The sequence below is a fragment of the Trachurus japonicus genome, chromosome 14 (assembly GCF_045865225.1).
Source record: "Trachurus japonicus isolate A0001 chromosome 14, Traja_1.0".
Classification (NCBI taxonomy): domain Eukaryota; kingdom Metazoa; phylum Chordata; class Actinopteri; order Carangiformes; family Carangidae; genus Trachurus; species Trachurus japonicus.
The window spans coordinates 15,569,057-15,594,651 of record NC_140920.1 but is presented as its reverse complement, the minus strand read 5'-3'; the positions used below and the strand labels follow the sequence as shown (position 1 = coordinate 15,594,651).

Here is a 25,595-nt window from a genome sequence, read left to right as displayed (position 1 = left end):
TGCAGAAAGAAAAGGGCTATTAAAATGTAATGCACAGGTTTTGATCGACCTGACTGACCAGAAAAACACGGCACACTATAATTTCTCCAAAAATGCTTATATTGCAGCTTCAGGATAAACAGCCACCTCACAATACCAGATAATATTTCCATAAATCCAAACAGCCAGACTCATGTAAATAATGATGCATGGCATGTCGGATTGTCTGTCAGATTATTTAGGAATTAAATACACTATATTTCATGCTGAGGAAGCTGATGCTATATAATCCCCACCTCATTTTTAAATGATCATCCAATATTGTTGTGCTCAGGCCTTTTGATGGGTAATTTAAAAACAGTTTTCTCTTTGTGTCTTCAGGTGCATGTGCACTTGAGGGCATGGTTTGTTGCAGGAGAGCCAAGCATTTCACTGAGGGTTCTTCCACATTTTAGACAGTGCCATAATCTGTTGGCCAGCTCAGAAGTATTAACCCCAATACAGTACTTACCCTCCCCATTATCGCCATCATTAACCCTGCTGGTTTCACACAGTGTAGCCAAACAGCAGCCAAACACTCACACCTCACTCACACCCCTCATCCATTACACACCGACCACCAGCCTGCCGCTCTTCCTGATATTTGTCCTCCCATTATGGCTTTCCACTCTCACTCTATATTGATCACTGCCAATGCCTTGCCAGTTATTACCCAGTGAGAGGGAGTGCCACCCACCCACACATGCACATACACACATACATACAGTACATGCACGCAAGCTGTTATGAGCTTCACTGTATCATTTTAGTTTATTAATGATTAAATAGTCACTTGTCCACAGTTCACAGTCCCTGCAAATTTTTAGAGAGTGTCGCCATCTTACACCGCCATGTTTGTACGGCAGCCCGAACGGAAAATCCAGCTAGCCAGAGAGCATGTTTCGCGTTAAGGTGGAAGGAAAGAAGAATGAGTAGGAAACAGCAGACAGATCGTAAAATGGTTTAGATCTTCACCTCATCGCTCCATGGTCTTGAAATACTCCCAGACGTGGTAAAAACGTTTTTTTTCCCTCGGAGGTCACCGTCATTTATAAGCTAACCCTCAAGTATGTCAATTCCCAACACGTTCAAGAAATTGAATAAATCAGATTTGTTGTCCATACATACAGCTGTCCCCTGATGCCTTTCACTTCTCACTTGGTGCCATCTGTTGGTTCATGGTGGTAGCACAAGTGAGAGATCACTTCATCAGTGAGTTAAATTATCTCCTCTTTTACATGATTTAAGATTTTCTAAATACATCACTCAAGAGATTTGTAATCAGTCTTGAACTGCAGACCAGCAGTATTCATATTCTTCCTAGTGTGTATTTCTTTTCTTTTCTTTTTCATGAGTTTGTCTCTGGGAGTGTTATGCCTGTATTTTATTGAATTATGAAAAATGGTTGTGAGTGTTGCAAAAAACCCAAATCTTGAAAATGTTTAAATAAACATTTTATTCATTGAATAGGTCTATCTGCTGATCAGCCCAGACTGTGATGGAGAGGAGCAGCACCTGTTGAGTCAGACTCTTCTGGTGAACTGAGGCAACCCCCAGGTAACAGACTTTAAAAATATATTATTTACATATTTTATTAATATTTTATGTTAATCCATTGAGTGTTTGTTTGGTTCATCTTTACAAGTGAATTTTATTGATGTGAAAAACATTAGTTTTAGTTTGTATCTAATTTTCGAATGATTTTATACCGTAACAGGGAACACTTCTTTTAACAAACCCTTAAAATTCACCTTACGTCATCATTATAAAGCTATCAAGTGATTATCCAACTGTTTTCGTCTCCTCTTGTTTACAATGGGCCTTTACAAAACACAAAACCTTAAATTTTCCCATAGCAAAGCGCAGCTCATCACACGACAGTGGGAAAAATAATCAGCCAGAGCTTAATGCTGTATCAAAAGCCTCACAGTTCCTGAGCAGCCGCCTTTAGAGGGGGTGACTCTTCGAATGCCTTGGCTTGTTTGTCTCATGGTTTAAGTGGTGCACATAGCCATGGAAAGATCATTAAATCACTGTTTTACCACTTGGCTTAATCCCCGCAACAAAGGGGGAAGATACAAAAAAAGAGAAAATGGAGAGAAAAAAATGGTGGGCGAGATTAAGTGGAAACTTGATGGATCCAAACTGACGGCTCTGTTTCCCAGCGTTGCCAAGGGGAGTTAAGAATCTTGATTCCACATCTCCCAGGCTGGAGAGTGGCTGCTGATCGGACATTCCCCGTTATCCCCGCAGTGGCCAGCCGCGCTTGTAGTGTCCGCTGCTGTGGCCATCTGCCGGATTACCCAGCAGGATATATTTTTATAGAGAGCATCCTATTCATATCCTGCCTGCAAAGGTTTACATTAAGGTTGAACTCGGGTGCACTTACAATGGCAGATGAAGTAAGCTCTATCCTTCTTACAGCACCCCTCCCCATCTTCTCACTGTTTGGGAGACTGATAGCAGTGGGTTGAAAGGGGCTGCTTCACCGTGGCATGAAAGAGGATCTCATGCAATGCCACTGTCTGCTGCCGATTTTTTTCAGGCACTGACAATAAAGTGGTGCCCAGCATGAAAAAAAACATTTGTATGTGCCAAGTGCGATTGTTTCTTCTAATAGGCATCAACAGACCAACTTCTCTGTGTTACCATACAGGTGAACTCATTCCTGGGAAAATGTTTTTTTCTTTCTCAGCCTCGTAGGCGCGATGGCGTCCCCCTTTTTCCTTGGCCTAACGGGATTAGTCGTGCCAGTGCTACCCCGGCTGTCACGGTACTGTCTACTTCCCATCTCTCTTCTGGGCCTCTAATGTGATTAACCCATTCCCTGTGGTCCAAATGGTTCTGGAGGGTGGGTAGAGGGGAGGGAAGGGGGGAGGGCGAGGAGGGGGGCACCTCCTTGGCATGTTCCTCCCCATGCCTGACTCACCATCATTGGCACCCTTGTCAGGCAGGAAGGACCGAGGTCGAAGGTGTGTTAGGGTGCAGAGACAAGTACAAGTGGCTGAGGAAAGAATCCATAGACGCTGACATGTAGAAGTGAAATTTTAATTATATTATTTTTTTAAATTATCACATTAGATTAAGCCTCGTCTAATGGATCTTGAATATCAATGCATGATTTGCACACGTGGAAGCCAGGTCTCATTTTCCAGCCTGTTGTGCTCGATCTCTCCAGACACCTCAGTCATTAATGAAAATCTGTTCAGGCTGATTTGTATTGTGGCTTTTGCTTTTCAAAGCATTCCGCACTGAATATTTACTGCTTGCTTAAGTGGAGACAATAATGATTGCCTACGCCCATCATCTTGTCAAATGTCAGTGTTGCGGGGCTTCGCCTGTTTAACACATGTCACGCTCATTTTCGACTCATCTGTCGCAAGTCCTCTTCGGGGCATCTGCTGCACGCAGAGGACCACATGCCCTTTGCCACCGCTCAGAGGGAGAAGCCTCAGAACCAAAGGGCTTCATACAAAACCCAGAGCTGAAATCACCTCTACACTGGCAAACACTTGTCACTTCATATTTTTATCTGTGTGTGGTGATGTACCGCATACAGTAGCTCTCCTGCATAACGGGGAAAATTAATTAACATGTGCATATATCCTGTTTATCGGTTAACAAAACCAGACTCCTCTTGGTAAAGCTGCAGACTCAAGATGTGAAAGACTATTTCTGTGTGGAGAGAAACTCCACACAAGAAATAAAAAACATGAAAATAAATAAACTATAATTGTGTAAACTCAAATTGATGGGGGAAAAAAAGAAAACTTGTGGGGAGTTTGTAGTAACAAACACAGGAATAATCAGTCAAAGAGTCAAGTATGTGTATAAATAAAATATAAGCTTAGTTAAGTTAAACCTGCTTTAGTTTTAAAGATTACAAATAGATTTCCCTCGTACCCTGTCATCTGAAACAACACAACACAACAGGCCCCATGCAACAGCATCGACTCTCATGCTGTGTTCAGCAGTGCTTCACGTGAGCGCACAGCCTCGGTCAGGCGACGGCACGGAGAATTAAGAGTCTTAATTAAGATTTTTCACAACTCTGCATGTGCTGTTCATATGCGAGACAACAGGCTTGAATAGGGTGGGGTGTGGAGGATCTGTAAACAGCTGCCTGCTCTGAAACAAAACCCCCAAGTTAACACAAAGATCCACACGACGGAGGAATGTGTCGCACTTCAGTTAGACCCGTCAAAGACAGTCTGCAATATGGGTCGCACGCCTAAGAAAACTTAAGTGTGCGCATTTATCAATATTTAGTGGATATATTTGCGTTTTATATTTTGGTGAATGAGCAGAGACAAGACAATTCGACATTGTGGTTGAAAGACAATACCGTGCGTGAGGGGGTAGTGGCCCTTGTGTGGAGATTTGGTGGGTTTCCAATCCTGATATCCAGCCCCGCACCATGTAATGGAAGGTGACACTTATTGTATTAGTAGGGGCTAATGAGTGTCTAAAAGCCTGTGTGACTGTGTGCGCCGAGGAATCTCATCGTGTGTGCTGGGTGGCAGGAAGAAAGGACAATATCTCTGCAAAGTAGACGAGGCCATGAAGTGCAGCCTGAAAGAAGAAGAAGAAGAAGAAGGAAAAAAAGAGTCCATCATCACTGAAGACCTCAGGGGGCACGTGAGGCCATGAAGAGTTTCAAGCACTTCAATTCAAATGGAGATATAAAGAGAAGAAAATGAGCAGGCAACTTTATGCGGCCGATTGCTCCGGCCAGGTAAATTTGAAGCTGTATTCACACCATCTGATCAAAATGTCGACTTAAGGAATATAAAGCAGCCGCCGCCGCCGCCGCCGCCGCCTCCAGACAGAGTGTGAAATCATTTGTTTCCTGAGCCAGAATTTAATGTGGACCATTTACAAATTAAATGCCTTCCCCCCTAGAAAGCAACACCAAGAGGCTTTTTGCAGCCAAAGACAATAGTAATCACAACATTCACAGTGGTGTTTTGCCTCACTTATTCTAAACGGTGCCAAATAAAAGCAGCACCAAAGCAAATTGGACAGATAATTAACTGCAATGCTAATGCGGTGTGTGTCTCTGCTTCTCTGAAGTGTAACGTCTATTAAACTAATTACATATTTTGTCAGCGATGTTCGCCAATAATTCAGAGTGATGAAGTTATTGCAAAACTGTTCAACATAGTGACACATGCACCTTCTCTGAAACAGTCTAGGGTGCAGTACTGCTGTCCAACCACAAGGTGGATACCTAACTAAATGAAATGAGCATCATTATCAAGTTGAAACATTTCCTTTTTTTCCAGCCATTTCTTGGCTTCTTGAAATTCTCTTTTTATTCAGTAACACATAGGTCAGTGGAGTCTTTGATACAGTTATTTTACTATAGTTTTATTACACTTCATATTTAGTCTCTTATCAATTATCAACTTTGCACCTTTTTTAAAGTTTTTTTTTTTACTTAAATGTTTTGATTTGTGAATAGAGTTTGTATGCTATAATGCACAGCAAATATATTTAAGAGTCAGATGCCAACTCTGAATTGTCACGTACCAGACAGTCAAATCTCGTTCTTGCCTGGCTCTATCCACAGATAGCCCTCATCACCTACTGTAAACCACCGTCTGTCAGTCCAGAAATCTGTGGTTATAGCCTGAAAAAAGTAGCTTAAAATGTGATGTTTGCTACATAAACCCAGCACTCAGTGATCCAGTTATTAAAGGCACAGTTTATGTTTTGAGATCCAACTTGCATTTTCCAGGCAGGGAATACTATTCAAATAACATACTAAACTTCTTTGAATTTACTTTGAGTGTAACAGGATATCAACTATTTTTTTTTATTCTAAAGATCTTTCACTCTTCACAGTTACTTTCTCATAAGATCTGTGACCTGCCTTCATCTCTTCTTTGGGCCAAGGTGCAGTAAATGAGAACGGCTGAGTGTTTAGTGTTTTATGCATTAGAGTCATGAGATGTCATCTTTGTAATCATCACAGGCCTAAACCTTGTCTTCAATCCAGTGCTTCCACTATGCATGGTATGTGTGATGTCCTCTATTTTTGGCACATGAATCCCTTTTTTGCTCTGAAATCTTAATGTAATTTTTGAACACTGCAGCACTTGGTATCAGATGACTAAGCTGAAGCTGTAACTGTGGCCCATTAACGGCAGGAGTGACTTGAAGTTTGTTTTTTATACAAACAAGAACTTAAAATCCACTTATTGCCAAGTTTTCCTTTCTGAATGTCATGCTAAACAGCAAAAACCTTCCTCCTTATTCAGTTTTATAAAACACCAAAATGTGATGTTAATTTTTGGATCACATCAAAAATTATTGTAATGAACTAAACCAATTTGAAGCCCTAGGGGGTCACAGTCATGTGCTGCTCCACTGAAGCCGGCTTTTGAAAGTTATACTCTGAATACAGGAATTCTTGTCATTGTTCTGAATTTATGAATAGCCTAATTTGTTGCCAGATCACAAATGTGCCATTTCACAAATGCGGCCCATTTCAGGACGCTTTCACCGATGGGTGACTGTGAAAAAATAATGTCGTCAAACCAGGAGGCTGTCAACTGAAGGCACATGGCCCACTGGAGATATAATGACATCAAGGAGCTGGAATGAAAGCGGGCTTTTTAAACAGGCCGGTGCAGGCTTACACTTGGTACACAGGTCAACTCCAGTGCGCTCATCTGAACGTAACTCAGGTTGACACAATTTGACCTCAGCCGACACCCCTCTCTGCCGGCCTTTGTTTTCCTGTTCTCTCCTGGGAATTGCATTTAATACTATCCTTACACATTCTATAAAATTTTCTAGTCTTCTAAGCTCTCATTTCTCAACATTTGCTTTTCTATTATTTCTCAGGACTCCTCGTCCTTTGAGAAATGGCCCTTTGTAGGCCTTTGCTGAGGCTGGGGGTCTGACAGAATTGTTTCTCTCAGTCTGGCCATCAAAGGAAAAGTCCCTTTTAGAGGCTTGAATGAAGAGGCTATTGTCATTAGCTTAACTTAGATGTTTCGAAATACTGAACATTTCGGAAACTGTATCTTATTTCTTGATTTAAATCGGATTGTAAAACACGTGGTTGCAATTTTTTTGTCACATCTGTTGAACTCTGCATGTCGGTAACTTTCCCCAAGGCAGGTTCAGTGAGAAACTTCACTCATTGGTCTTTAGAAACGGTGATTCCAGAGATTTCACAGTCAAATGAACAGCAAAAGATTCATATGTTTAATGCTGATCAGCACAAAGAGAGTCTAATCTTCGCTTGCTTGTGTGACTTTAACCTCAGCGTCAGGCAGCGGACTCGAGTGTTTTTAAACAACTGCTTTAAATAAAGCGTCATCATCACCTGCTCGTCACACAGGTGTCCTCTCACTGAGCTTCTTCTCACGTATTTACTCCATCATTTGAATAAAAAAGCAGCGAGTTGTTTGCAGAAGTCTGACCCGAGACTGGGATCAACATGCAGCCACAAAAATTCAACACAATGCACCAATGCATTTCCAATCTGTTTATGTCGTTACGGCATGCATGTGTTTTTATTAAAGACTTAAAGAAATATGCATTTATTTGCTCTGTGTCAGTTCCAAAATAGTCTGGACATGTTCAGTGTTATTCTATGAGCTTTTATTCTCGTCAGTAAAGCAGCTTTATGTTAAAAACACTCTCTAAATTATTTACAAAGCCGAGTATTTGTAGGCTGCCAAACACAACAATCCAGCACCCCAGTGGCCCGCCAGTGCTTTCCATGTTGTCAGGGACAAAGTGCACATGATTGAAAACACATTTAAATTCTTTTTTGGAGGAATCTGAACAAAAACACGTCCATCATTTAGAGGTAGCAGGTGGATGATTGTGCATGGTTGACCGATCAGAAATAAAAAGATGCCCGAAAGAGCATTCAAGATGGGAAAGGCCGATGTTCCTCATTTCCTCATTAGCGTTTGGGATTCTGCTTCCTTGTGCAGCATCCCGCATTGTTGCAACAAACCGACAAAAAAGTTGTGTTAGGCCACAAAAACCTTCTGTATCTTTTCAGAGGAAACGGTTCCTTTTCGGGGGCCAGTGCAGCCGTGTTTATTTTCTAACAGTGAATGGGGTGTGAGGTGTGAAGCTATGAATACTGTGAGGTCAACCCACCATGATGCTGTAAATACTAACAGGACCAGTTGGTAATGAGTGGGGCCACGGCCCAGCTCTCTATTCAAGCCTTTAACTAAAGACGCTGAACAGGGAACAGTGTTGTTCTTGAACAAAGACACAAATAAAGAGAGATACATTTACAACAGAAAAAACAAGAAACAAATTGTTATTGATCTCACATTAATCTTGTCTGTTACTTCAGCTGCTGGCATTTTTTTTTATTAGAACTTAAAGAGACCCCGAGGATGTATGGCAAACAAACACTGCATGTCTCCAAAATCAGGCAGGTTTCCAGGATGCCAAGTAGCCTACTCATTTCATTGTAACAATTGTTACAAAAAGGTGTCAAAAAGGAAAAAGAAAAAGAAAATTGATCACAGACTTCATGATCGATTACCATGGCAACGAACGAAGCTTTGAAGCTTCGATTTTTTTGGGTCAGCCCTAATGATCTCATCACAATTAGATCTGTCTTAATGTGTCAGTTTTTTCAGATGTTTATGATGTATGTAAAATTATCATCATCTTTAATGACATGTCACATTGTCCAGAACCAATTAAAACTACAGCAGCAGCAAAAAGAAAACATCACATGTTCAGAGAAACTGCGTCCTCCTGATGTGACAGTCAGTTAAACTGTTTTGATCTTCAACTGATTTATAATCTTCAATCTGCACAGTATGACAACTGATAGGCGACCAATGTAAAAACTGTAAAGTTGGTGTTTGTGAACTCTCCCTCTGTGCTGGTTTCTCCTTGACCATGACGGCCGCGTGTGAGAGAGAGAAAGGGGCAAAGTGAGGGCACAACATGATTGTTCATTATTTCATAGCAGAGAGTGCACGGATGGAAAATGTTGGACTTTTTCAACTTTTTCCTGATTGGTGGCTGTTGTCCCATGTCAATCCTGAGTAATTTTATACTCTTTTCTTTTCTTTTTTTTCAAATAAGGGATGACTGACTTCCTGGGATGGGTATTCACACCTTTGCAAGACTTGGCTTTGCAGTTTGTGAGAAAACCACAGGAAGTCTTCTGATCTGCAGGACTGAAGGTAACTGAACTGCAGAGATCATTATGTAAAAAAAATACCTTCACATGTCAATTAAATAGTCTTGATGTTTAGCTGGTATTTAGAGTGGTGCAGGTATGTATTTGTTACCAGGTTGCTAATGAAAATACAACGCAAAGTACTTAAAGTAAAGTCACGTCCCAACTGAACCTCTCAGAGAGACCCAGGGAGAGCTTAGATGGTCATGCAGACAACAGGATTTAAACAGGAGGACATGGAGCTTAGTCTTGTCCAGACTGAGATTAATGCAGTGAGTACACATTCAAAAAGGAGCTCTCTCTCCCACAGTGAGTTAAAAAAATAAAATAAATAAAAGGACAAACAAACTTGTTATTGATCAGCAGTTTATCTTCAGTGTGTTGGCTTCAGCTCATCTCTTTTAAATCTTCACCACAGGTTTGACAGAACGGTATTTAGATTTTTGTTTCTCAGAGATGATAACAGATTCTGTGTGCAGTCCAAAAATGTAAAATATCAGGCAACATCAAAATAGAGTATGCAGACTTGAGTTAATAATTAACTGCAGTTGCACTATTTGCCCATAGGATGTCACTGTATAGATGATTATCTCAAAGCATGGAGCAGTTACATTAAAATGCCTTTATGACACCATTTGATCTTGACTTAGATTAAATTCAGACATTAATATTATAATAAAGCCAAGACAAAATAGTCCAAAACTGACATCAATTGTTTTCATGTTCTCATTGAATTCATTATTTTTCATGAATAGATAAAACACAAAACACAAAAGTCGACTAATTTATAGAGTAAATGAATTGAGATTAGTTGAGCTGAATATAGTTAAATAGTGAGAAAATGCCCGTCATAACTTCTCAGCATCTTCAGATTTCTTGTGTGAATGGAGATAATTCTGACATTTGACAAACTGGAAACTGAACATGAAGTTTTTTCCCTTTTTTTCCTACATGAAATGTCACAAAAATTATGTTGCAGAATGCAGAACAAGCAGGCACACCCAACACCATTAAACCTACTGTTTCAGCAAGAAGACTACAGCAATCAACAAGTCCTTTGATTCCATGACACATAAACTGAAGGATGCTGAACTTTCTGTCAAATGTCTCTGTCCGATTGAAGTGGACACGAAGCTGTTGCCACAGTTTGACACTGACATGACTATAGATGAAGACACAGTAGGATTTTATTTGGCTGATTGAACTTATTTTTCTTTACTTATGTAAAGAAAAAATTCAGGCAAGAAAATCTCCAGCACCTGAACTTGGCTCATTCCTCTATCTGCTCCATTATACTGCGTTATCAGCAGGATGAGGTTACATATGTAGTACTGACGTTTGAACATCATGTTGTTCATGTTTTTTTATCTCCTCAAAGCTGATTGAATGTAAAACATGATGAAGATGGGTTATATTTTGTTAACATTTTTCATTTGTAGATAAACTTCCTTCACTGATGTTCTTTGTGGTGATTGATGGCATGGTAGTTGAAATATTTTGAGGTTTTGACAGGAGCAACATAATGCTCCACATATTACACATAACAACAGGGTGGGTCCTGTTGTTGAGCTTGGGTTTCATGTTGCATTCAAGGTCTCGTAAAAAGAAAAACATTTATTGCAGCAAGTGAACGCAATGAGTGCAGGGGAATATGAAACAGTTTGCTTGAAGTCTGTAGCTGATGTCTTACTTCTGAGCTTGTTACCACAGGATTTAATGAAAAAAGAAAAAAAAACTTTCTCCTCTGATATTGTTTTAGCAGACACTGTAACCTTTGAATACCTATAGCTGTTTTTAATCCAAATAAAATCAAGGCTAATGCTTCATTACTGGGTATTTTTACATAATGATCCTCATGCTGCTGCTGTTAATTTTTTTATTAACGCAATTATGGGGCTCTTAGTGGACGGGGTCAGAGAGGTCTAATTACCCTGCGTCATGCTGGTAAATAGTTGGAGGTGTCTCTGAGCAGGTGGCCCTGGAGGTAAGAGGGAGACATGGGGCATACCGAGGCGGGCAATTACTGGATGAATTTCACTTTAATAAATGTTGAGCTACATTTGGAAATTCAGATAACAGAGCTTTCTGCCTAATGGGTGCTGCACTGAGGCCACTTGAGCAAGAAAATGATCTGAAAGAGGGTTTAATTAACACAAGCTACATGATCCGGGGAGCGCGTGACAGAATGTTAAAGTGAGGGGGAGAGCACACAGCGCAGGGATAATATGAAAATTAGCGAGGAGTGAGATGGGAAGGGAAGGGAAGGGGGTTGAGGTGCCAACTTTTATTTCACAGGTTTAAAGTCTAGAATTAGCTCTTGTTTTTTGGTTGTTGTTTTTTTTGCATATTACTACAGATGCAGGATCATGCACACCCCAAACATCAGCAACATCTGTAATCATATATTGTAAAGGTTTGATGCAGTTAAAGGAAATAAAATACAAATCTATTAATTTCTTCTTGTTTTTTAATTTCACTCGGAAACAGCCCAGGGAGCAGCTGATTAATTTTCCATCAGATGATGTTAAAATATTCTGTAACTAAATCTGCAGAATCTATTCGGTCTGATCTGGTTGGATCACCATTGTCTTTCCTGCTGTATCAGTCCTGTCAACATGGATAGTTATGTAAAAAAAAAAAAAAAAAAAAAAGGATATTTAAGACTTTTTACTTGTAGGTTAATTAATATCAACTTAATATCAAGTTGTGTCGCATAGATTTTGCCATTTTTCTGTCTGGCAATTAATGACCATTTTTAATCCCGCCTGCTAGTCTTCTCTGACTGACTGTGCAAAGGAATAAATAAAGAAAACACCAAACAAGCTTGAAAAAAAATACTGGAAAGAATCTAATTTTCAATGAACAGGTGACAGACTGAGAGCAGCGTGTCTTATTCTCACATTCTTGAAGTCTGTTGATCATTATTTGAGCGATGTTAGTTATTTTCCCTCATTAGGACTTCATGGAAGTGAAGAGCTTTTACAAACTGGGCTAAAGTCCCCCATAGCTGTTCAATTGGGTTTAGATATGGTGCCTGTGAAGCCCACAGTGTATAATTCACATCATTTTCATACTCATCAGCCCATTTACTCACCCCTGTTACCCTCACCCGGATGAAAGTGCCCACTGGTTTTGTTTCTCTGCTCATTTATTCTGGTTTTCTCTTTCATTTGTTTCTCTGGTGTTTTCTGTAGTATCTGTAGGATCGACATGGTGACATCACAAACTTCTTTGACTTTTTACCTTCAGTTTGAAACGACTGCAAACAGCAAAGGCTTTACAGCAAAATGAATCTTTTAGTTTCCAGCTTTCTGATGATGCACAACACTTTTAAGTGGTGCCCGCTGTTGACCCTGTAGTCACTATACACCATCTGCAGCCCTGCTACCTCGGCCCACCCCCCCCAAAACTCAGCAGGGTTATACTGTAAGTACTCTCAGCTATTTATAGCCGGTGGTTACGCGGGTAAGATGGTGTTCAAAGGGAAACCTGGAAGAATGCATATGCACATGAGATAGCTTACCCTATAATGACATAATCGCATGTTTGAAAAGTTACAATACACATAATTCAGTGTTGCACCTGCATTACGTGTGGCTGAAATGACTGTGTTTTGGCCTGCAGCTCCTGTCACTTTTTATGTTTTTAGTGTTTGTTGCACAAGCTGCACTAAAGCTGCACCATATAGGTCTGTGTTATGTGTATAGAGGACGTGGGGTTTTGTTTTTGTTTAAACAGTGTATATGTGTGGTTTTGTGCATGTAAGGTCCTCATGGTTTTACACACCGTGGTCTCCCTCCACTCTCCACTGGAGCTAAAAGCCCCGAAACAGAACGGTAATTGCCCAATTAGGGCCCTCGCTCTGTGGGCCGCAGAGCACTATGCGCCTCCACATGCTCACAGAGTCAGATAATTGAGCTGAAAGCAAATGAACGGATGGCAGACAAACAAGCTACTAGAAAATAATTACTTGGAGTGTTTCTTTTCAGTACCTGTACAGCGAATTTCATTATTGTCAATAGCCTCTAAAGCTGCTCGAAACGGTGGTATTTGTCATTTTCATAGAGACTTGATAATGACATTAATTTGTCTTAATGGGTTGGTTCTATTGTTAAAAATAGTAAAATGAGCAGAAATTGTCTTTCCTCAGCAGGTAGAGAGGACTTCACCACACTCCCGTCAGGCATGAGGAGATAATTTGGTGTGCTTGTCAAATTTCCAATAATTTGTTATATGGAACATGAGTAATGCTAATACCATTAATGTCCATTTTCCTCTAAATTCATTACTGCCCTTTTTCCCTTTTATGTTTTTAATGCCTCTGCCATTTTTCTGTGCTTCAAGAGGTTAGACCAGGACTGATTAAAAAAATGCACATTTAGACTTTTGCCTCGTACACACAGGCACACATGCACACACACATAAACACGCACATCATCTAAAACATCTGTAAGATGTGCCTGCCATCAGTCCTCCTCCTAAACAACTGAAGTGTCTGTTAAGCCTGAAATATTAATCACATTGTCAGAAAGAGGGTTACATTCATTCTGTAAATCACTCATGATATCTCATTTAAATGACAGAATTGTAAATAATCGGTTAAAAAAAAAGCTTCTTGCTTTCATTTTACATTGTAGAGGATCATTTGTTGTAATTCACCAATATGAATTGGTGTTTAATCTTAGAGTACGCTTTGCGTGTAAGGTTGAGTAATCCTAGTGTGTTCATTCATATAATAATTTTCCTTCTATATTAATAATATGAGCTTCAATACTGTTTATTTGATTCCTGAACATTTAGGTTTTGAGAGAAAAGATTGTAAATGTTTCAAATAAATAGTTAACTGTATGTAACCTTGCAAAGATTGATTGGAGATAAGCTTTAGTAAAAAATAGTAGTAATAGTAGTAAATTATTATTATCATTATACCATTTAAAACAACTAACCCTAACCCTGTTACTCTCACTGAGACAATCAAATAGCAGACTAAGAAATATCTAACCACAAATTCATATTTAAAGCACCTTAAACAGTATGAACTATTAAATGAGAGCTCAACCATTCAATCTTTGTGTTTACATGTAGTTTTAATGTTTGTCTTTATTTTAGGTAAAACATACTGAGAGCAAAGTCCATATAGAAATAAAGTACATGATCCAATTTAGTAAAAGTTATAATTTAAAAGAAAAAAAAGAATGAAAAAAGTCAGAAGAGGTGAACAATAAAAAGCAGCTGAAAATATAAATAATGTTTCATTTTGTAAATTTGACAGATAAAAACAGAATAATGAATCTGTTTCCTTATTCCTGATATATTTTTCTGGCTGTCCCTCAAAATGATCATTATACTTTCAAATTGAAATAAAACAGCCAAATGAAGTGTGTAAAGTTTGGTGAGTGGGATTCGTGATGCAGCTGCAGGCGATGGAGGCAGCTGCAGGGGGACGACACTGAATCTGCCTCTGTTGACAGCTCCCTGCCTCCATGTGACCCTCAGGCTTCAGTGGGACAAAACAACACCAAATATCCTGAACTTGAGCAGAGTAAAGTGTCCACTGAGGCAGAAAGGGAGACGGCGAGAGGAGCTGCTCCTCCCTCACCCCCTCTCCTCCTTCATAACCCTGACTGTCAGAGGAGTGTTGTGAATGGAGGAGGGAAAAGATAGTGACACCAGTAAATACAACAAACGTCCAACACAAATTAAAATGCTGAAGTCCTCGTGTTGACTTGAGGATGAAACTTGGAAATAGCAAAGCTGTTTGACAAAATAAAATAAGCTGTAGGCTAATTAGTGACAAACATGTACTGAAGAGTCTGACAATTTAATTAAAAGCTGAGAACAAGAATTTTAATATCAGACAGTAAAAAATAAATTTTTACTGTGGCAACAATACTCAACAAAGAAGCTCAGCCTTTTGAACTTTAATATATTTATATCACTGGACAAAATATTTTAAGTACTCAAAATGTTGTTTCTCAGACAATTTTCAATAAATAGCTTATAAATAGTGCTAAAGCTAAATTAACATTCTTTCCCGTGTGTAGGTGACACTGCTCATTGTGTTGAGAAATCTGTCGTCACTGGTGATTTCAGCAGCCTGCAGAGGGCGCTGGCAAAAATAAAATGACATACTGATGTAAGTTAGATATTTACAGTGTTGGTTCACAATTACTTCATTGTACAGTAAATGTAGTCTTATCAGAAAATGGTGCGAGAAGTATGTAAATGGTTTGACTCGTTTTGAAGTTGACTAAACCCATTAACAAAATAAATGTGATGGCAGATAGTGAAAATATTTTTTAACAATTATTGTAATTCCCCAGTGAAGAATATTATAGTTAAGTTAGTAACCAATAGCCTATAGGCTACTCTTTACTATTGTGTGCTTTTGTTGTTGCTTATTGTTGCTAACCATACTTTCAAAGATTAGTATACAGCACTTTTCAAGTGTCAAACAATAGAATAAAAAGGAATAAAATAAAGTAAAAGAGTAAGTAGAATTCTGAGCGATTACTGATTATTACTAAATTTCACTCTTCATTCTTCTAATTAGAATAAATTAAATGGTTCAAGTGAAGCACTTTCACATAGGATTTTTTATAATCTACAGATCTACAATCTACATACAATAGATAGGAGTCTATTATTATAATAATATTGAATAATAAAGTACAGTACTACTTACGTTGTAACTCAGTGAACCCCAATATTTCCAGTAAGTGAAGAAGATGTGCATGTGGTGTTATGACTCGATGAAAAACATCTAAAGGTCAAACTCACCTGACTAATGGGACCTTGAATAGTTGTTTTCTGTGCAAACTGATCATATTATAAAATGTCTTTTGTTATGAGTTATTTTTTACCTATATGCAATTTCCTCTTGTTCTGACTGTCTGTACATGATCACACACTGACAAATCCTGAAGTCTGTCCAGAGGCAGGATCCAGCTGCTGGTCGTCACTCAGCTTCATGCTGCCACAGCAAATTAAAATCCCCATCACCTAATCCAAATAATAAAAACAGTTTCACCATTAGTAGACTTTAACTAGACATTAAGATTATATGTTTGTGAATTTCAGTGAATATCGCCAGAGATATTTCACCTGCAGTATCATCCAGTATGAACTGAGTTAATGACCATCTGAGGCAGTGGACTGGGTTTCCATGCAGCAGTAGTGGGCTTGTATTATCTGATACATCTAAATGTAGATACATGAAGACCCAAATTTACCCAGTCACTCCTGAAATTACCATTTTGTCATCTTTAATAACAGATCTTAATACTTGATGTATCTGTTTTCCTTTATTATAATTTTACAACATACAGAAATGTGCAAAGTTGAAAAAGTCGGAACCACATGTCCACATTACTTCATCTTTTCTTACCACGGCTCTGTCGCCAAGCCCATTATTACACCAACGTGGCTGTTTTTCATCCAGGTTGTCCAGGTTCATATGACACAGATTTAAATAAATGCTTTGGTCAGATTAACTCCACTTTAGACATAAAGACACTTCTGTCTTCATCATATTTTTTGTATTGAATGAGATCAAAACCTTACAGACTTAATACCAGTGTCTTCAAATATGATTTAGGTGTAGCTAATAAAGCTGCAAGAGAGTTTTTACATGGCATCAGCTTGAGTTGGACTTACAAACATTTATAGACATAATAGTTGACATTTTATTCAGCAGATGCCTTTCAAACAGCAGGTGAAGGGTCCGAAATATGTACATTTACTGCATGAAATTCAAAATCTGTTCAAAAACAGTTTTGTCCTGCATTTTATAAATATAGTTTATGCACTAACCAAATTGTGCAGTAAATGACATATGATTCTCGTATCTTATTCCACTTGGTGTGTAGGTATTCTAAAATCATCACAGTCTCTTCGGGACATTAATACAAATAAGAGTAATAGGATGTATTTGTCTGTGATCTTTAATGTGTTGAGTTGGACATTTTTTTCCACTGTTAATGTTTTCCCTTCTGACCTTTTTTTGAAGTAGTTAAATATATAACCTGGACCAGTGTAGCATAGCTGCATCTAAACCTGATAAATTCTCTTCTTTACAGCAGCTGCAATAGGTTGCTTACAATCACTGCTGTAAGTGTTGACATTCCTACGTGTCCAAACACTAACGCTGAAAGTAAAATGCGTTAATATTCATCTAAGTGATACTTCTGTCCGTATTTAGGTGTGCATGAGTCTTTTTGGATAGTGGGAAATGTCATAAAGTGCTGTAAGTGCCAGAGGATCGTTGTTTGACATGATGACTGAGCTGATGATTCATTTGCGAGGCCTGACTCCTTTTCGGAGCTTTTATGTAACACTCTGTTGAATAATACTTTTTAAATAGAGACACTCTTACTTTCCACAAGGTTGCTGATGGGAAATGTTGTCTGAGTGTGAGGTATCTTAGGATGTTACAATGCAAACCGGGATGAAAAGAAAAAAGGGGGACAGTAATGGGAACAAGGGGTGCAAAAATAGGATATTTGATGCCATAATATTCTATATATAAAATATGCTTTGTCATAATGGGTGTATTCTTAAAAGATTTGGTCCTTTCAACTTTTCTGGTGAATGGTGAGTGAATTTGCATTGATAAAACAGGAAGTACTGCCTGGTGTCTAATTGATAAACCTGCATACAAAACCGTGAAATACTGTGAAACCTACAGTATCACATGTCAAGCATCATCCTTTGAGAGCCGTCGAAAACTTTATTTTCTGGTATTTGCGTTTCAGGAAATTAGTCCGTCTTGTGTTATTGCATGAGTCACATGATCTAATCACATGACCTAAGGCGAAAAGACAACCTGAGCTTTGTTGGTGGAACAATACAAGTTAGATGGTTTTTGAAGGACCTCTTGTTACATACAGTACATACTTTAACAGTGGAACACAACATGGAAAAAGCTAAATATAGCTTTGTTTCAGTTACCAGACATGCAATCAGTGCAATAAAACCTGTGGATGGTTGTGGAGCAGCATGAGAAAAATGTACTTAACTGAAGCACATCTGTCAGCAGATAAATATCATGATGATGATGGCAAAGGAAATGTGCAGTAAACACAAATAACCAAGTCAATGCCTTATGGGGAAGTTGTAAGAAAATGTTGTATTTTCTGCCTAAAATTTTTAACAACAAGAGGCACAGGAAGTGTCATCCAATAAAAATCCTCCTGACTCAGGAATCAAACCAGTGAGATTGTGATTCACAGTCAGTCTCCTGAAACCTCTCATCAGCCTCAAACATCAGATGATTCATCTGTATTTGTGGTTTTGTTGACATTTGCCACTATGTTACACAATTCTTGCAGTATCAATATCAGGATAATATCCTTAATCATTAACATCATCCGGGGTGGAACTTACAGAATTTTGAGCTTTCAATACTATTTTTCCAAATTCTAGCAACCTTTTCATTCAATGTTTTGTCATAGTTTGAAAGACATAAAATAAATCATTATTAACTATAATTAAAACAGCAAATAACACTTCTAATAAGTGTTATTTAGTAGGTGTATTTATTTTTTTTGCTACTAGGCTGTGCACTATTGTAACTGGTTCTAAAACAGTATATCACCCTTGTGCATAAATGGCAGCAGAGAGCCACTAAACAACATTAACCAAGTATTTAAATTAAATTTAAAGGATATGCCCAGTGTCTCATTTGAATAATTCATTGATGGTGTATCTCCACCTGCTTCTGCCTCTGTGCCAGTGTCTGAATTTGTGTGACGGAGGGGCTGAATGGTGATGTGTGACACACTCCTGATGAAAAATAACAGCAGCCCTCAGATCTGCACAACGGCTGATGAAGAATCACTGACTTTTATTGGTGCCGAATAAAAGGATGTGATGAAAGAGTCAAAGGCTGAGGGAGAGAAAGAGGGATTCAGAGGGAGGGGCGGAGGAGTGCAAAACAAGGCCCCATCCATCACACGAGTTGAGAAGACACATTCCAGTGCCCTTAGCAAGAGGATACATTCACTCAAAGTCACAATAGAGGGGGAATCTGGGAGAAGCTGGGAGGGGCACCCATCAATACACAACCTCACCCTTGGGCTCTCTGTGCACACAAACTCAATGCCCCTTCCAGTCCAATTCAATTCCCTCTATAGGCATGACAAATGTACATTTTGCTGCCGATGAATGCGTTCATACTCCAAACAACAAAACAGACGAAAAACAAAATCACGGCATGGATGCTAATAGTTAAAATTTTTGACTTCGCCTTTCTGCCTCTTTCTCCCTTTCCCTCTCTTTCTCTCTTTCTGTCTCTCTCCCTCTCTTTCTCTCTCTCTGTGTCTCTCTCATTAATCAGAGTTGGAGAAATGTGAGCTGGGCTTGTAGGATATCTCTGTCTGGCAGAGTTAGTGGGGATTTTAGGGTGGAGGGAGCAGGTGATGGCTTTTTGGAGAGCACTCATTTACACTCCTCCCTTTCTCTCGCTGAGCAGCGTGAAGAGGTGGGAGAGATGAGGGGCCGCCTCCCCTCACTCCTGTGAGCTGCACCTGCCAGGGGTGAAGGGATCAATTGTGAACTCTGACCTTGTACCTTCCACAATGCCCAATTATTACCGATACCATGTAATATATACATCATACATTAAAGGTCCAATATGGGGGTAAAACCGTGATATTTAGCGTTCAGATTCTAGTTTGCAGCGCTCCTCCCCTCTCGTCGGCAAAGTGACGGTGGCCTTCAAGGACAAAAAAACTTGTTTACCACAACTGGGGGTATTTCAGGAGCATGGAGCGATGAGGTGAAGATCCAAACCATTTTACGATTTGTCTGAAACTCGTGAAACGTGCTCTCTGGCTGGCTGGAGTTTCTGTTCGGGCTGCCGTACAAACATGGCGGTGCAAGATGGCGACATTCTCTAAAGCAAGACCCTTGCTATATCTATATATAAAAGAACAATTACAAGGCTACGAAAACCAAACAAATTTTCTTTTATAGCGATTATACACTTATAGTCAGATTTTGCCAATAAACTTTGCCAATTATTACACGCTGAACCTTTAGGGATGGACCAAAAAAAAAATTCTGCTTTCTGGCACTGACATCTGCAGCTGCAGAGAGTGAGATGTAAACAAGGACTCAGTCGAGCAGAGAGACAAATTAACCCCCTGCTGTTTTCTCCATTAGAAATGATAAACATTAATTTAGATATTTCAAACCTGTTGCTGCATCATTGCTTGCAGTTTTTTTTTTTTTTTTTTTTAACTTTGTTTTGTTTACAGTTTGTTTGTTTTTTAAGTTAGTTTGTTCCTGTACCAAAAGTCACAATCCCCTTGTTTCCAGTCATAATGCTACGCTGAGCTTATCAGGTGCTGGCTGTGGACTGAAAAATGTCAAACTTTTCTTTTAGGTGGGACAAATTTCTTTTTTGTGCCTGTGGGGCTGCACAGTTAATTACATCATTATTCATTTTGCAAAATGGCCAAGTGTTTTGTTGCTACAGAGATGCCCTAGAAAGAAATTATTTTACCAAGATCTAAAGGAACATTTCAAAAAGTTACAATAGCAATTTTATATATATTTTTTAATTCAAAATAAAAAGCAAAAATAATTCTGCAAAATGTAATTGCAAAATGATGTTTTCTATATTGTACAACCTGTAAAAACACTTTGCACTGAGAGCGGACAGTCCAAGCAGTGAGAGGAATAACTTGCAACAACGACAAGCTACACCGCTCTTGGTCTAAATAACCATTCATCTAGTCACTGCTAAACTGCTGATTGTATTTCCCAGCTGTGTATTTAATTTACTTTTCTTCCTACTTCACTTCATATTAGTGCCGTAGTGTTTTTCTCATCATGTGTTCATTACAAAAAGAGGAGGCCTCTTTATGTTTCGGTGTCATGTGTGCAGACGGGGCTGTCATAGCGTTTTGCTGGCAGCTCATTTTCTAAGTGAACTGGGAACTATTCAGAGTATTATTCAGTGCTGAGATCCATTTGGGGTTTTGTCAGGACTTGGAGTAGTGTGAAAGTTGGTGTCAGTGGACCCCAGGCCTAGACCAGCTGAAAGCCACTGTGTTTGTTTCTATGGTAATGGAGAAATAGTAACTACCTCCCAGCAGCGTCCCGCCGCGTGTCGCCTCCTCAATAGAGCGCATCTGCAGAAAACTGGGGGACCCTGTGAGATGGGCAGTGACCCGTCATCACACCGACTCACATATATGGTCATATATGGACATTGAATTAGCCTAAACCTCTTTTTCACACTGCTGACGTCATAACTCTTGAGAGAAAGTTGAGGCCGAGCCATATATTCCCCGTTTTTGTCAAAAGCAGAGTGAGAGATGGAGTAAAAAGCCGTCGCAGAGGTCATTAGGAGGGAGGGGAGGGAGGGAGGGGAGGGGGGTAAAATGCAACAAACACAAAAAGTGGGGGAAACAAATCAAACAAAAGCTGACTCCAAATCACAATGCCTGCAATAGAAATTTGAGAAGAAAAGGGGATATTGGGTTATGAAAATCATACAGGGGGTCTGGTCTTACTCATGCAAATGCCCCTAAATTTCTCATTCATTACCCTGAGAGTGTTGCTCTCACCCAGGAAACAGACTGCAGTCAGTCCCGAACGAGTGGTTGCAGGTTATTACCTTGAAAATTTTAGCCTCTGCCAACATTCAAAAGTTAAATGTCTTCATTTATTCTTTTAAGTTAGTTTCTTTTGGTTTTATGCAAGTGTTTGTTCAGATGTCTCATCGTTATTCGTGGGTGAATAACGAACTGTTTTGTTTAGGAATCCCGAACCGCTCAGATGTTTGTGCTGACAGTCAAACATTTGTCCTAAGAAATGAAAACAATCCCAAAACAATGGTGACTCCTGAGAAGAGGCTAATGTGAGATGAATGGAGAGGAAATGGGCCAAACTGCAGGAGGTCATTAATGAGAAAACCATAAACTTTCACAGGAATCACAGCAGCTTCAGTCTCTGCTTCCTTTTCAGACGTATTCCCGAAGCCCATCCTGACCCTGTTGTTTAGAGAAACACACTGAGAAGGAGTTCATCATGAACTGCTGAAAATGAGTAAGTAATGGCTCCATGAGGAGTTTTTGGACTGTTTGTCTCCCCCCTTTCACCCGCTCTAACTCTCTGACCTCCCTCCTCTCTAACCCTTACCCCCCTCGGTGGTTTCCCATGGGCCTTCAATTGATTCAATTAAGTGAACACACAAATACCATATGCTTTAAGATGTTTTTTTTCTCATCTGACTACAAAACAGCCGAGCAGCTGCACCAAGGACACACGCTTGATGCAGGTACTTTTGCATAAAGTTTGAGATAAAACTTCCCTTCTTCCCTGTTTAAATTAACCGTCTAAGAGAGCCCACTGGAAACATCAAAGCATCGAAAATAAAAAATAATAAAATCAGAGAAAGAAGTGACAATGAGTGAAGGGAAAAGTGAATGAGGGGAGGGAAAGAGGGGAGGATCAGAAAAGTAAAGCAGTGAAAAGGAGGGAGGAGTAGCGAGTCACCATCAGAGGTTGTTCGCCGCCGTAATTCTGCTTTGTTTTCTCTACAATAAACTCTCCTACAAGTTGGCCGGCAGCACAACGCTCGGCCGAGAGAAATGAGGCAAACAGAACATCGCAAAAGACGCTTTGCCTTTTTTTTCTTTTTTTCCGCTTTTGTACTTGTGGGACTGTTGATGAAAGAGCAACAGACAGAAAATAGGGAACAAAGGAGGTAGTGTGGATGAAGGCACTATCACTGACATCCCCAGCACTTTGAACAACTTGTCAGTCCAGACACTGAAGCAACTGCATTCTGTCACATTTGTGTACAAACCCCTTGAAAGGCCTTGCTGACCTGCCCATATCCCTTTATTGGGGTTCAAATGGCAAGAGGCATTCATTGTGTCTGGGAGAGTTCATTAAATTCATTGGTTTGACCTGTTATTTCTAGGCCAAAAGTCTGCTGATTTGGAAAAATGTGAGTCAGCCATACGTAATAGCCTACTGACCTCCGCAGGGTAACAAACCCCTTTGAAGAGCATTTCAAGGCTTTTATATGAATGGGGTCAAAGGTGAAGTTTGAGATATATCTATAGCAGAACCAATGGATTTACATCAAAAGGGAATTTGAAATCATCCAAAGATATTTAGACCTCTAATGGCTCTGTGGAGTTTTCCTAACAATATTTTGAGCAAAGTCCAATTTCTAATTATTTTTCATTTGTGAAGACTGATGAAATGTGTCACGTCAAACGACACAGTTGAAAACTTCATTGATTAGTCAATGTTTTGTTCTGCTGTGTGAATGTGTGGAGGCCATTGGAAAGTAAATTGTGGTGGTTTGCACAATTTGTCTCATTGTGAAGTCAAAAAAGTTCTGGGAAAAACTATACTTGACCATTTCAGTTCCCATAACACCATCACATTTAGATGTAAATAGGCTCATTAGAGAGGCCAGACGATCAGGTTTGCATCTATTTCCCATTTATTCTTGTCAAACACGGGCCAGGGTCCACAGCAGGCATTGTTTCAGCTCAAGTATGAATGTGAGTCAGAGGAGAGCTGACTTTATTTTGAATTGTAGCAGCACAAATGCCCAAAATTTAGTGCTAATATTACCAGATGATGATTCGTGGAGTAAAGTGTATGAAAATCTACAACCACTAATCAAAGAAGTAACTGAGTAAGTGGATAATTTAGAAGTTAAAAAGGTGATAAAGTATAACTCCAAGGTGCAGACATGTATGAGAACTCAATGCTTTTCACATTCTCTTGAAAACAACTTTTGTGTAACATTTGAAAATACAATACAGATACATAACTATTGACATTAATGTGTGGTCTGAGCCGTTGGTTGTGCCCTTGTTTTCAGGTTGTAGACAGGGTTCAGTTTGAGTTTAATTTTGTCCAACTTTTCCAAGACTCTGTTCTCTCTAATATAAAGTTTAAACGGTAACTCAAAGGTGAAACGCACCCCACTTCATCCGCACATTAATAATAATGTACTGTAATATTCAAACCTATTCAAAACTTGTGGCTTGGTTTGCTTTATAAATATTATATAATATAGTATTATTTACTATAGTATTTACTATATCCATCTACATAAACATTTGTGATACCTCAGATTTCTGCTCATGATGAAACTATCAGCAGAAGACTGGGGAATGGTAATTACCTGCATATCACAACATGAATATGTTTAATTTGTTTTTGGCAGTGACGTCAAGCCGAGCCGGTCAAACCTTATTGTTTTACCACAGAAAGACTTAAAGCTCGAGGAGCAACAACTTGCCTTTGCCATTATTTTAAAAGCCAGTCTTCCCTCTCAGACTCCATCTGAATAGATGCACTGCTCCTTCCCATGTTCTCTGTTTTTCTGTGATTATTACTTATTCATTGACTACACTCTATTGTTTTGGTTTTCAGACCTGACAGCCTTGGTGAGCCTGTCGCTGCTGAGACTGTCAGTGTGGCCAGCTGTATGGAGTCAGGCATAGCTGCGAGGATGCACCTAGCAACAGCACTTGACCTGGACTCAACCACATCAGAGAGGCACTACACGGCAGAGGGAGGCATAAATTCAGCGACCAGATTTGCAATCAGGGGAGAACTGGTGATAAAGATAAGTAAAATAGTGAAACAAGACAAACATACGCTTTTCTGTCACATCAGCACTCTTTTTGTATTATTGATATTTTCCTGTTAGTCATTTATGGCATTACAAGGTGCAGATTTCTAAATGAAGGCCTTTGTGTTCATGCTGCGTTTATGTTTTATGTGAGGTTTCCTCTGCTGCTTTTGACATCTATTCCATTATATTTCACAAATTTCTATTTGCATAAAAACCTGAATTTGTGTCAGGTCATTTTCTTATTATTATTTCCATTTGAAACACTAGATTTAGGTCCAGTAATTTATCATATTAAAGGTGATTTTTTTCAACACCATGCAGTAGGAGTTATGTTTATACACTCGTACCTATGGTCAGTTTAAAATGCAGAGCCATGATTTATTTTCTCTAATTGCCATTTGTCACATTCACATGCCACAGAGATGTTTCAGTCCGTAGCTCTTGCTTTTTAGTGGACATGTTTTTAAGGTGAAGTGTGTGTGCTGAGTGTGTAGTAAATGTAATTTAATATATCCCATAGAATTAATCCTACAAATTGTTGTAATGTACTGAAGCCTGTGTGTGAACAGAGGCACACTTAGACTTGCTGTATCAGACTGGATGGTTGTGCTCAGGTCACTGATGATTAGAGGCTGGCTCTGCTCTTGTATTATGAATGGGGAGCCTGTTGCAGTGTAGTGTAAATGGCCATAGTTTAGGAAAATCAGAAAGCAAGTTAAAACACACACACTTGATAAAAAACATTATCAAGGAGAATTACACAACATTAGCATTGTA

At 39.3% G+C, this 25,595-nt stretch overlaps 1 long non-coding RNA gene across 4 annotated transcripts; it reads left to right on the top strand.

Moving 5' to 3' along the window:
- Positions 1-1,486: 1,486 nt before the first annotated feature.
- Positions 1,487-25,079, top strand: LOC146974519 (uncharacterized). Of its 4 annotated transcripts, none has more exons than XR_015037555.1 (4): positions 1,487-1,575; positions 9,103-9,203; positions 22,157-22,255; positions 24,614-25,079. It is a non-coding gene; the product is annotated as an uncharacterized LOC146974519 (long non-coding RNA). The 4 variants fall into 4 exon arrangements; XR_015037554.1 differs by lacking the exon at positions 1,487-1,575 and adding an exon at positions 2,394-2,791; XR_015037556.1 differs by lacking the exon at positions 1,487-1,575 and adding an exon at positions 8,887-8,948 and having other exon boundaries at positions 22,175-22,255.
- The last annotated feature ends 516 nt before the right edge of the window (positions 25,080-25,595 follow it).